Source organism: Muntiacus reevesi, chromosome 9 (assembly GCF_963930625.1).
Source record: "Muntiacus reevesi chromosome 9, mMunRee1.1, whole genome shotgun sequence".
Classification (NCBI taxonomy): domain Eukaryota; kingdom Metazoa; phylum Chordata; class Mammalia; order Artiodactyla; family Cervidae; genus Muntiacus; species Muntiacus reevesi.
In genome coordinates, this window is record NC_089257.1 from 40,409,868 (window position 1) to 40,423,783 (window position 13,916).

Here is a 13,916-nt window from a genome sequence, read left to right on the forward strand (position 1 = left end):
ACACACAGGCCTCATCGACAACACTAGAAATAAACTCTTACATGTATGGTCATCTACAGTCAATGGGGAAAAGATAGACTCCATGATAGGAAAACTGGATAACTAGGAGGAAAAAAATGAAACTGTACTCTTATCTCACATCACTCAAAAAAAAAAAAAAAAAAATCCCCTCAAAATGGATTAAAGATCAAACCCAAACCATAAGACTCCTAAAAGAAAACAGAGAAACAACTCCTTGAGCTGGTCATGGCAATGAGTTTTAATGTATGGCACTAAAATCACAAATAACAAAAGCAAAAATCAAGAGTGAGACTATATCAACTCAAATGCTCTGCACAGCAGAAGAAGCACCTAACAAAATGAAAAAATATCAAAGTATGGAATAAGAGAAAATTTTTTGCAGAACATATCTTGTAAGAGGTTATTATCCAAAATATGCAGGGAACTCGTCCAACTGAATAGCAAAAAAAATCCAAATCACCTGATTTAGAAATGGGCTCATGGGTTGAACAGACATTTTTCCAAAGAAGATATACAAATGGCCAAAGGTCCATGTAAAGGTTCTCAACATTACTAATCATCAATGAATCAAAATAAAAAGGACATTCATTAGTCAATTCACACTTGCTTAAATGGCTATTTAATAAAAAAGAAAGGTCAAACCTTGGTGAGGATGAGGGTAAAAGTGAAACATTGTGCACTATTGTTGAAAACATAAGTTAGTTCAGTCACTGTGGAAAATAGTATGTATGGTCCTCGAAAAATTAAAAATAAAACTACTAGATGATCTAGCAGACCTACTTCTGAATGTCTAGCCAAAATAATTGAAATCAGAATCTTAAAGAGATATCTGTACTGTCATGTTCATTGCAGCATTGTCCACAATAGCCATATATGGAAATAACATAGGTGTCCATGTATCACGAATGCATAAGGGGGATGTGGTACACACACACGCACACGCACGTGCACACACACACACACAGGAATATTATTCATTCATGAGAAAGGAGAAAATTTCTCCATTTGTAAAAACATGAACGGATCTCAAGGACACCATGCTGAGTGGAATAAGCCAGTCATAGGAGGATTAATACTGCATGATTCTGCTTATGTGAGGTGTCTAAATAGTCAGACTCCTAGAAACAGAAAGTAGAATGGTGGTTGCCAGGCACTGGAGAGAGGGGAATGGGGAATTGCTGTTCAATGGGCTATAGTTCCAGTCATATAGGATGAAAAAGTTCTAAGAGATCTCCTGAACAACATGTGCTTAGAGTTAATGACACTGTACTGTGTATTTAAAATTCAGCTAAGAAGTAGATCTCATTTTTTTTTTTTTACCATAGTGAAGAAAAACCCATCTGTATATTGTCTACAAGAAACCTATCTTAACTGTAAAGAATCAGATGAGTTAAAAATAATATGATTGAGTAAGATATACCTTGCAAACACTAAACAAAAGAAAGCTGAGGTAGCTCTGTTTACTTGAGATAAAGCACACTTCAGAACAATGAAGATTATCTGGAATAAAGAAGTGTATTATATAATGACAGCATGGTTGATTCTTCAAGAAGACATAACAATTGAAATGTATATGTCCTTGACAACAGAAGGTCAAAATATGTGAGCCAAAACCAGATAAAACTGCATGAAGAAAGAGACAAATCCACTATTATGGTTGGAGGCATTATCACCTTTCTTTGACTTTGATAGACCAGGCAGTCCAAAAATCCATGAAAATTAAGTTGTCAGTACAAAACTATGAACTAACTTGATCTAGTTGACATTTGTGGAACAGTCTTTTCAATGATAGCAGAACAAAGATTATTTTCAAGCTCACACAGAATATTTGCCAGACTAGACATCGTTCTGGGCCATAAAGCACATCTTAACATATTTTTAAAATATCAATCTTATAAAGTATATTCTTAGATCAGAAATCAAAAACAGAAAGTTAGCTTGAAAATATCTTAATACTTAAGAGATTAAACAAAATATTAATACTTCTAAGAGTATTTTTCATAGAGGAGAGATTCTTGAGAATAGAAAGTATATATTCAACTCGTTCCTGACCAGGTGATATATGTATGAAAGTGAAGAAAATACACATCATAGATATTAGGATCATTTATGTGTTTTATTACACAGAAAACAATTACATGAAAATTTGTTAAATTAAGACATCAGTATGAATTAAAATTTTGCTCAAGTTTTTATCTAGCAGAGCTATTTCTATAAAGTTTATTTCAGCAAAATTAATGATTTTTATTTCTCCTATGGCTGGAAGTACATGATCATAGTGCCCAGGGCAATGTCTGGCTATCAAAAACAATTAAACTTGGGTAAAATGCTGGGTTGAGAAGTTGGAGATGAGTGACATTGTCCTTGCCTAATTAGTAAGAGCCACAGAAATAAACCTGCAGTTCAGCAAAGTCAAGTTTTATTTTATGCATTTCAGTAAGGGACACTGAACAATATAGGGGTGTCTGACCAAACAAATAAAAAAGGTACAGTTATGGGATTTAGAATTGGTCTATGAAAAAGCTGTGTGTAGTTATAACAAAACAAATTTTTTTGAAGTTGATATTAATTTCATCCTGTCTTGAGAAACAATAATGTACAAGAGTACTTGGATAATTTATTGAATATAAAGTTATTTTTAAGTTAAAAAGTTAATGTATGCATTCACGGTGAGCAGGTAAAACTACTTTAAAAGAATACACAAAAAGCATTAGCATTTTTTCCCCTCAACACTCATAAATGTGAATTTTTGGTGAATAAGCAGTAAATGGAATGATAATCTAGGCTGGCAAATGAAATGAAATATGTCACAAATGTCAAGAATCACAAGATTTCTACAAATTGTGCATGGACATCTTCATACCCTCAGGAAAAAATGAAGACTCATGATATATAACTCCAAAATATGAATCTTATGATGACTCTAGGGATAAATATAATTCAAATCATCCTTATATGAAGGACAAAAATTTGAAAATAAACTTTACATAATAATTGTAGGCATTGATATAACAGACTGAAAATAACTTTAATTTTCATTAATTTATCTCAGTATTTAATGGCATTGTAAGTATTAAACAAGACTGTAGCAAAGTTGGTTTTGCTGGGATGGGTTTTTTGTAGGAAAACATCCTAAGTATAAACACTGAGTGTGGGGTAGAGAGTAGGGCATGTGGAGAGAACAGGAGAAAAAACAGGAGGGAAAGGCTGAGTTGTGGTGCATGGATGAACTGAGAAGTGGATCTAGGCTATTTGGGAGGTGGCGAGGCTGGTGGAGACAATTTTCTCTGGGGCTCTGATGTAAGTGCTTCCCTTAAGGGCTCTCCTGACAGAGAATAAACAGCCTAAATGTCTGGACCCCAACAAGCTGACTTTCAGCATCAATCTTTGTTGTTGTTGTTGTTTTTTTCATTTATTTTTATTAGTTGGAGGCTAATTACTTTACAATACTGTAGTGGTTTTTGTCATACATTGACATGAATCAGCCATGGATTTACAAGTATTCCCCATCCCGATCCCCCCTCCCACCTCCCTCTCTACCCAATCCCTCTGAGTCTTCCCAGTGCACCAGGTCGGAGCACTTGTCTCATGCATCCAGCCTGGGCTGGTGATCTGTTTCACCCTAGATAATATACATGTTTCGATGCTGTTCTCTCGAAATATCCCACCCTTGCCTTCTCCCACAGAGTCCAAAAGTCTGTTCTGTACATCTGAGTCTCTTTTTCTGTTTTGCATATAGGGTTATCGTTACCATCTTTCTAAATTCCATATATATGCGTTAGTATACTGTATTGGTCTTTATCTTTCTGGCTTACTTCACTCTGTATAATGGGCTCCAGTTTCATCCATCTCATTAGAACTGATTCAAATGAATTCTTTGTAATGGCTGAGTAATATTCCATGGTGTATAATAGCTTCCTTGTCCATTCGTCCACTGATGGGCATCTAGATTGCTTCCATGTCCTGGCTATTATAAACAGTGCTGCGATGAACATCATCAATTTTAGGTCTGTTCCTGAAGACTAGGAAAGGGTGGTGAGTGAGTTAGATGCCCGAGGGTGGTGTGGTTCCAGGACCAAGGTAAGGACTGGGCTGGTTTTATGTTCCAGATATGTCAGAGGGGACAGGCCTCTTGGAGGTTATTGACATATGTGCAGAAAGCTTCGCAAAGACCAAGGCATCCAACTGGTTGCCCCCAGTTCGTGTGGAGGGTAAAGTTTAGGAAGGGAGGTGCAGAGTGTATAGGCAGCTGAGGTTAATGAAGGTTTATAAAGAATGTAAAGTGATCTAATATATGACCAGTGTCTAACAATTGGGCCAGACATGAGAAAACAAAACAGATATTGACTTAGACTCAAGACCCTTCTGCAAATATGATAAGAGCCCTGACAATGACAGAGGTCTGTCCTAGAATCCTAAGGCAGGACTTGGGAAGTGGACCAGGACTTCTCAGGCAGGTATGAGAAGAGAACTGTGAGGGAAGAGCCTTGAGTGTGAGCATTTAGGCTGAACTTTTGTCAGACCAAGGTCACTCTAACTTGGTCAGGGGAGCAATGGAAGAGGCAAATCCTCACACTGAGCTTTTTGGCATCTTTGCCTGGCCCCAGTCTATAAAATTTCCTTTGTTTCATCCTTCCCCCAATAATCGCCTGTCCATTCGCAGCTTCCAACCTACCCTGCTCTCTTCAGTATTCCTATGCACAGCCTCCTGGATCTGAACAAATGGGGTTCACAAACAAGTGGTATTTCAATTTGAATATCCAGTTTTTAGCTATTGCTTCCTCTTCTTTTCATTCTCCTTATAATAAACTAACCAACACAAGGTGAAGTTCAAGTTCAAATTCAAGAAACCTCTTGTTATAGCATTCTCAGATACATATAATGGTTTCCTTTGTATATTCATGGGCTTCCCTGGTGGCTCAGAAGGTAAAGAATCTGCCTGCAATGCAGGAGACCTGGGTTTGATTCCTGGGTCAGGAAGATCCCCTGGAGAAGGGATAGGCTACACATTTCAGTATTCTTGGGCTTCCCTTGTGGCTCAGCTGGTAAAGAATTCGCCTGCAATGCCAGAGACCTGGGTTGGGAAGATCGCCTGGAGAAGGGAAAGGCTACCCACTCCAGTATTCTGACCTGGAGAATTCCATGGACGGTATAGCTCGTGGGGTCACAAAGAGTAAGACATGACAGAGTGACTTTCACTTTCATAGCTGATTAACAATGTGATAGTTCCCTTTCTCCCTGGCAACCATAAATTCATTCTGTAACCTGTGAGTCTGTTTCTGTTCTGTAAATAAGTTCATTTTTTTTCATTTCTTTTAAGATTATGCATATAAGTGATACCATGTTTTATTTTTCCTTCTCTGTCTGGCTTACTTCACTTAGTATGACAATCTCTAGGTCCATCCATGTGCTGTAAGTGACATTATTTCATTCTTTTTAATGGCTGAGTAATATTCCATTACATATATGCACAACATCTTCTTATCCATTCCTCTGTTGATGGACATTTAGGTTGCTTCCATGTTTTGGCTATTGTAAACAGTGCTACAAGAATATTGGGGTGCATATATCCTTTCAGATGGTGTTTTTTCTCCAGATATATGCCCAGGAATGGGATTGCAGGGTTATATGGTAGCTTTGTTTTTAGCTTTTTGAAGGAATATCCACACTGTTCTCCATAGCAGTTGTACAAACTTACATTCTCACCAGCAGTGTGGAAGAGTTCCCATCTCTCTGTACCCTGGAGATGTGCATAACTTTTAGCTAGACTATCACTCACTGAGGCAGAGAATATACCCTACTGGCTTTTCATGTTTGTTTTTTGCATGTTCACAGAAGATGAAGTGTGTGAGATATGCCAAAAGTCTTTGTGACTTCACAAAGTATATTCCAGGAAAATCTGAATTTTCATTTCTGTTGGAGAGTTTGAGGTGATGTCTCTGGTAGTCTCTACATATATGCTTTCTTTAAACCACACTAGTGTTAGCCACACAGTCTTTTGCTTGCTGGGCAACCCTGGCCTTGATGACTAGCTTATGTGGATCTCCAATCCCTTCTTCATTTCCTATGTCATCGCCCTGCTTGGGAACAGCCTGCTGATCTTCATTATCTTCATGGAATGGTGCCTCCATGAACCCATGTACCTCTTCCTCTGCATGCTGTCTGGAGCAGACATTGTCCTCTCCACATGCACAGTCCCTCAGGTCTTGGCTATCTTCTGGTTTGGTGTTGGGGAGATCTCCCTGGATTGCTGCATCACCCAGCTCTTCTTTGTCCATTTCACCTTCATTCTGAGTCAGGGATTTTTCTGGTGAAGCCATTTGACTGCACATTGCCATATGCTACCCTCTGAGATACACCACTATTTTTACACATACACTGATTGGGAAAATTGGTGTTATCATCTTTCTGAGAAGTTATTGTATAATTTTTCCCTGTGATATTTCTTTTGAAAAGACTGAATTTCTGTCAAAATAATGTCATCCCACACACTTGTTGTGAACACACTGGCTTGGCCAAATATGCTTGTAATGACATTAGAGTGAACATCTGGAATGGACTGTCTGTCATAATGTCAACAGTGGTCTTAGATGTCCTATTAATTTTTTATTTCCTACATTCTGATTTTGCATGCTGTCTTCCACATTCCTTCCAAAGATGTTCATCACAAGTCTCAACAAGTGTGGCTCCCATGTCTGCATCATCATTCTCTTTTATGGGCCTGGAATCTTCACAACCCTGACTTAGAAGTTTGGTCAGCACATTGCGCCTCACATCCACATCTTGTTGACTAATGTCTGCGTTCTGGCTCTACCTATGCTGAACCCCATCATTTATGGGATCAAGACCAAGCAAATCTGGAGCAGGTGGCTCACATATTTTTTTCCAAGGCAAAGATAACTTTGGAGGATGAACAGAATTTCCAGCTTTCGTAGGTATCTATGATGTGAGCTGTAGAATTGGTGGGTGGAAACCCTAGTGGTAAACTGGATACTAGGAAACAGTGAATTCTATTCCAGTGGAAGTTCTCCAAGAAGGTTCTGGGACTTACATCTTGTGCAGTCAAATCATTAGAGAAAGTAATACCATGTTGGACTAAGCATGTTATGCCCTATGCAGAGCCTGTGAATTTCCAAAGCCATGCATCTTTCAAGTCTCTAGCTTGATTTGGTAATAGATGAAATAAATACAGTGTTCTGGTTTAAGTTTATTAAACTATTCCTCACTGAGTTTTTCACCCTTTGAGACATCTTGTGACATCCCTGGAAAATCACATACAAAGGGTACATTTGTCAGTTATGCAAGATGAATAACTTCTAGAGATGTAATGGATAGCATTGTAACTATAGTTAACTATATTATATATCTGAAATTTTAAGAGGTTTGATCTTAAGTTTTCTCATCACATACAGACACAAATTGTAGTTAAGTGTATAGAATATGTTAATTGGCTTGATTTCTTAATCATTTCAAAGTAAATATATCAAAATAATATATTGCATGCCTTAGAAGTATAAACTTTATATTGGTAAATTATAGCTATTAAGAAGGAACAAAAAGAGTTCCCCTAAACACAGCCACTAGATAGGTAAATAATTTGGTATTAAGATGATTAAAAAATGAACATGTCCATAAATATGTGCATACATACTTAGTTGTGTCTGGCATTTGCAACCCTATGGACTGTAGCCTGCCAGGCTCCTCTATCCATGAGATTCTCCAGGCAAGAATACTGGAGTGGGTTGCCATTTCCTTCTCCATGAGATTTTCCTGACCCAGGGGTTCAACCTGTATCTTCTGTATTACCTGCATTGGCAGATGGATTCTTTACCACTGAGCCACCTGGGAAGCCTGCTCATGAATATAGGCAGATACTTATGTAGTTGTACATTTAGAAAAAGTGGAATTATATTAGTGAAAGCGTTTTTGTGTGTGCCATTATCTAACTTGTCCATGACTTACATCAGTAAGTTGTGAATCATAAGAGTAAGTGTTAATACCTGAAAAGAAAAGGAGAAATGTCTGTAGAGTATTGGTTTGAACACAGGAAATATGGTTCCTATTTTTAACCAAGGAGAGTACACTGGCAGCACACTGACTCTTGGGCAAGGGAAATCCATGACAGTCTATTCAGCTGCCTGATTGTAAACAACTCCTGAATGTAGGAACTGCAACATGCATTATTCCTGGTTCCTTCTTCAGCAGCGTGTGATATTAGAAGATAGAATAGAGTCTGTGCTAGACACACAGGGAATATGACCAGAACCATTGCATGAAACCAAGGGTAACCATTCCCTTTGAAAGAACTGATATAATTGTGCTCAGGAAAGACATTCCATAGAGATGGAGCTCACACAACTCCCACAAAGTCTCTTTGCACATAACACAAAGGCAGGACAAGGACAAAAATGGCCATGAGTTCAGGGTGAAGTGGCAATCCAGGGTAACACCCAAGAAAAGTGCTTTAAGAAGTTGTCTCATATGTGAATTTTCTCTTCACCTACTCTGGGCCTTCGAATCTGTACTTCAGCCTGGATAGTGCCCACAAACCCAAATGTCATCCCACCTCCATCCCCCTGCTACTTGCTTAGAAACAACCAAGTCATCCCAGCTACCACAGGTATGGAAAGGGTTAACTGTATAAATGGAGTCAAGCTTCTGTATAAAAACACTCAGGATTACCACATATTTAGAATATACTTCTCAGCAGTGTAGTCATGGTAGTGTTAGGCTCTCACTCATGTCCAACTCTTTGTGACCTCATGGACTCCTCTGTCCATGGGATCCCCCAGGCAAGAATATTGGAGTGGGTAGTCATTCCTTTCCCCAGTGGATCTTCCTGACCCAGGGATCGAACCAGGGTCTCCTATATTGCAAATTCTTTACTGTCTGAGCCACCAGTAAAGCCCATATTTCTCAATAATCACACCATAAACAAATAAACTAAAAGTTGTAAATAAAAGGAGTGACTCAACAAACATTAATGGACACCCACTTTATAACTTATCAGATCTAAGCTAAAATATGGAGATATAGAAATATATATCATATTCCCCCTGTCTTAGGAAGGCCATACATTATAGCAGACAAAACAGCTAGCAATTAAAATGCCTTGTGATAAATTATGTAGACAACACTGTGGAACATTGTGAGACAAAGGACAGTCACTTTGCCTAGCTGGGAGTGAGAGGAGTTGTCCTACAGGAGCTGATTCCTGTGCTGAGTGTTGACCAGTAGCAAGAGTTTCCCAGGTCAAAGGACTTGGGAATAGCAAGTAGGCAGTCTGAGAAGTAGAATATGAGGGGCAAGAGAGGGTTCTTAAGAGACAGGCAAGGTGACCCAGGAAAGGCCTTGAATATGAAGGAGCTCAGAACTTGCATTCCCAAATAGGTCACTTTGGAATGATTATTTGGAGTGAAAGAGAAATTGAAAGTGAAAGTGAAAGTCACTCAGTCATGTCTGACTCTTTGTGACCCCATGGACTATACAGTCCATGGAACTCTCCAGGCCAGAATACTGGAGTGGGTAGCCTTTCTCTTCTCCAGGAGTGCTGAAAAACAGTGAATGACAGGGAGGCTCTCTGACCACTTTTTCTACTTAAAAACAGGTCATACAATTTCCCAGGAGAAAGGTGACCTCCCTGTAGCAGCAGCAGAAGAGACCGTCCTCGTTTGCAGAGACTGGGAAGCCATGCTGAAATGGATCTGAAAAAACAAGTTTGACAAAATAATTCTTATCTCCCCTTGTCCTGCCTCCTGCACCATATATTCTCTAGTCACTTGCCCACAACTTACTGTGCCTCACTCAAAGTCCTGTGTCTTGACACTTCGTCACAAATTTATTATTATTTCTTTGTCTTAAAAATATAAGAGCTTTTTGGTCTGGCCACTTATTTAGGGCTTCATTCTGTTGTGAAGGTCCTCATATACAGGTAAATATTGAATAAATCTTGTACAGTTTTCTGTCTGCTTCATCTGTCTCCTGCCAGTTTAATATTTAGGCTCAGGCAGAGACCTTAAGCAGGTAGAGGAGGGTGGCTGAGTGGTAAAGAATCTACCTGTAATGCAGGAGATGTGGGTTTGATCCCTGGGTTGGGAAAATCCCCTGGAGAAGGAAATAGCAACACACTCCGGTATTCTTGCCTGGGAAATCCCATGGACAGAGGAGCCTGGTGGACTACTGTCCATGGGGTCGCAAAGAGACACGACTTAGTGACTAAACAGCAACAGCACTATTCACACTAGAGATTTAGACATTAGCTGATATTCACAGTGGCTGTTTGAGAATATTAATAAGCCATGATCTGACTTTGAATAAAGAAAGTAAATTACGGTGATTTGACCCTTAGGATTTGGTGTGTGTACTTAGATTCAAATTAAGTAGACTCAAATTTTGGACACTGGCAGTGTCAGCAATGTGTCATTTGATCAATTCTTGCTGCTACATTTCCCATTACAAAAAAAGATACTGAAGTAAATAGGTTTTAGTACAAAATCTATCTCAAATTTTTGCTAAGAAGAATATATGTGCTATTTCAGCTTATTAGAATTAGAAAAAACTCACTTTTAATCAATCAATTCAACAAATATTTATTGGATGACTTTATGAGCTCAATATTATGCTGGGTGCTAGGTAAGATGCGTGCGTGCTCAGCTGTGTTTGACTCTTTTCGACCCCATCAACTGTAGCCGCCAGGATCCTCTGTTCATGGTATTTCCCAGGTGAGAATACTGGAATGGGTTGCCACTTCCTCCTCCAGGAGATATTCTCAACCCAGGGATCACACCCAGGTCTCCTGCATTGGCAGGTGGATTCTTTACCAATGAGCCACCAGAGAAGGAAGTAAGCCTAAGCACTTACAATCCCTATATTCCAGATATTTCAATCCATTGAGGAATTAAAATAATAATCAGCTTTCATACAAGTGTAGGCACTTTTGAGTGCTTTGGAATCTCAAAGGAAAAGCTATGTGGGACTGGGAGGGAACATGAGTTTCTTTGATGGAAATGAGTTTAGGCTTGATCTAACAGCTGAATAGACTACTTAGAAGGTGTTTGTAGATGGAGGTCGAGACAGAGAACTTTGAAGGGAAAGAACACAGCTTGTACAAAGATACTGAGGCTAGACAGAGACTACTACTTTCAAGGAAATGAAAGGACTAAAAGATCCCCAGCATGTCTTTCTAACAGGTAAGATTAGAACCGTTTTCATTTTTTGTTAAACAAGGAAGCCATTAAAGTATTTAAGCACGAGTTACCCTTGATCAGATGTGTGTTTTGCAGGTAGCCTTCCTTTCCTTATCTGTTTAGATTCTCGAGTGGAATGGGGCAGAGCAGCAGCAGAGACTTGAGGGCACATCAGGTATGCAAAATTTGGGAATGAAAGACATTTCCTTTAAGATACAGAATTTGAAAGCCCATTAACCCTCAGACCTGAAGTGTCCTGGTATTGACTTTCCTTTGTACAACTTTTAGGGCTTTAGGGTTCAAAGTAGGTTCTCAGTCTAGCTGCTGTGGCATCCTCTGGGAGTTTGTTGGAAGTATATACTCTTGGATCTCACTTTGGATTAATAAATCAGAAATTGCATGTTAGGATGATCCTAAAAGAACCTGCTAGGTTATTTGAATACAGGTGATTTAAGTAACATTGCTTAAGGTAAAAGATTCTCAAATTTGGTTGTATGTTAGATCCACCTGGCTAGTTTGAGGAACTATTGCTATCTAGTTCCCACCAGCAGACATCAGGATTTAAAATTTCCCTGAATCTAATGATTGTTAAAACTCAGAAACTTCTAATGTATAGTCATGTACCTAAGAAGTAAAGATAGGACTTTGTATTTTCAGAAATGCCTGCTTCAGGCAGTTTTCCACAAGCACTGGTGGGCACAGAATCACCTGGGGGGATTTTCATAACATAGATTTGGGCTCCACCCCCAGAGTATCAGACTTAGTGAGTCTGGGGTCCATATTTACATTTTCCTCAAGTTTCTACTTGATGCTAAAGCTAATGGTCTGGGGAATACACTTGGAGAAACAGTGCTTTAGAGGGTATAATGACTTAGGAAAATTAGCAATTCACAACCACCTCCCATAAGAGAAGCATTAAAAGATAGTGTGTTGCTTCATAGATATTGTCCCTGCACAAGTGTAAAGTCATATGTTTATCTTTCCTTTTTGTTTGGTATTTTTATAATTTCTAAGTATATAATATTCACTTAAAACTTAAGACAAATGGAAATGAAAATAATTTTAAATGTATTGCATTTCTGTATGCAAATGCTTGGGCTTCCTGGGTAGCTCAGCTGGTTCAATTCCTGGGTCAAGAAGATCCCCTGGAGAAGGGATAGGCTACCTACTCCAGTACTTTTGGGCTTTCCTGGTGGCTCAGATGGTAATGACTCAGTCTGCATTGCAGGAGACCTGGATTTGATCCCTGGGTTGGGAAGATCTCTGGAAGAGGGCATGGCAACCCACTCCATTATTCTTGCCTAGAGAATCCCCATGGACAGAGGAGCCTGGCGAGCTACAGATCATGGGGTCACAAAGTGACTAAGCACAGCACAGCAGGTGCAAATGCTCACATAAAGCTGAATTTGAAAGCATGAAAGTAGGCAGAAGCTCTCACCAATTCCTGATTTTCTTGCAATCCCACTCCTGGGAATATGCCCAGACAAAACTATAATTAACAATATAACAATACATCAATACATATATCTCTATATTCATAGCTGCACTGTCCACAACAGCCAAAACATAGAAACAAACTAAATGTCCACTGACAGATGAATGGATAAAGAAGAAGTGGACATCTATACAACTGAATACTGCTCAGCCATTAAAAATAAGGAAAAATGCCATTTACAGCAATATGGATGCAATTAGAGATTTTCATACTAAGAGAACAAGTCAAAGTGAAAGATTATGGTATCACTTACAGGTGGAATCTAAAGTATGACAGAAATGAACATATCTACAAAACAGAAACAGACTCCTAGTCATAGAGAACAGACTTGTGTGTGCGTAGGGGAAGGGGGAAGGGAGAGGGATGGACTGGGAGTTTGGAGTTGGTGATGAAAACTATTGCATTTAGAATGGATAAACAACAAAGTCCTAATGATTAGCACAGGAAACTCTATTGAATATCCTGTGATAAACCATAGTTGAAAAGAATATAAAAATGTATATATGTGTATTACTGAATCACTTTATACAGCAGATTGGCACAACATTGTAAATCAATTATGCTGTTTAGTTGCTAAGTCCTGTCCAATTCTTTGCAACCCCATAGACACCCCAACAGGTTCCTCTGTTCATGGGGATTCACCAGGCAAGAATAGAAGGTTGCCATTTCCTTCTCTCAGCTATACTTCAGTAAAAAAATTAAAAAAAGAAATTATCAATATTTGTCCTTGACATATCATGAGATATTTCACGGTCATTACCAATAGGTAGATTTGCTTTCACAAGTTCTTTTTAGGGCAAGGATCCAATAAGTATCTTGAGTATCTGGCAGATGTTCTGCATGAGTTCATTAGACTTAGTTGAGACTGAGACATGGAGAACTCCTACTCCAGCAGTGGCCTCTTGGTTCCATTTTGGAGCACTTTCTTACTAATACCAAGAAGATTTTGGTTCTCCTTCAAAATATGAAATACAGAAAATTCTGTGTTGCTGAAGCACTAATAAATAATCAGCAGGGATGTAGTCCAGAATGTGACTTTTGTACTGGTGAAAAGTTTTATGAATTATGGGGCCAAATTTGCACAATCTTATGATTTATAGTTTCATTTCAAGAATATCCAACTGTATCTTAGTGCAACAATATTGCAGTTACAGGTAAAGTTGCCTTGAATGTCAGTTAAAAATTTTAAAATAGACTTCTGGGCAAATCATGAA

At 38.7% G+C, this 13,916-nt stretch overlaps 1 pseudogene; it reads left to right on the forward strand.

Moving 5' to 3' along the window:
* The first annotated feature begins 5,978 nt into the window (after positions 1 to 5,978).
* On the forward strand, positions 5,979 to 6,921 carry LOC136175769 (olfactory receptor 52B4-like; annotated as a pseudogene).
* The last annotated feature ends 6,995 nt before the right edge of the window (positions 6,922 to 13,916 follow it).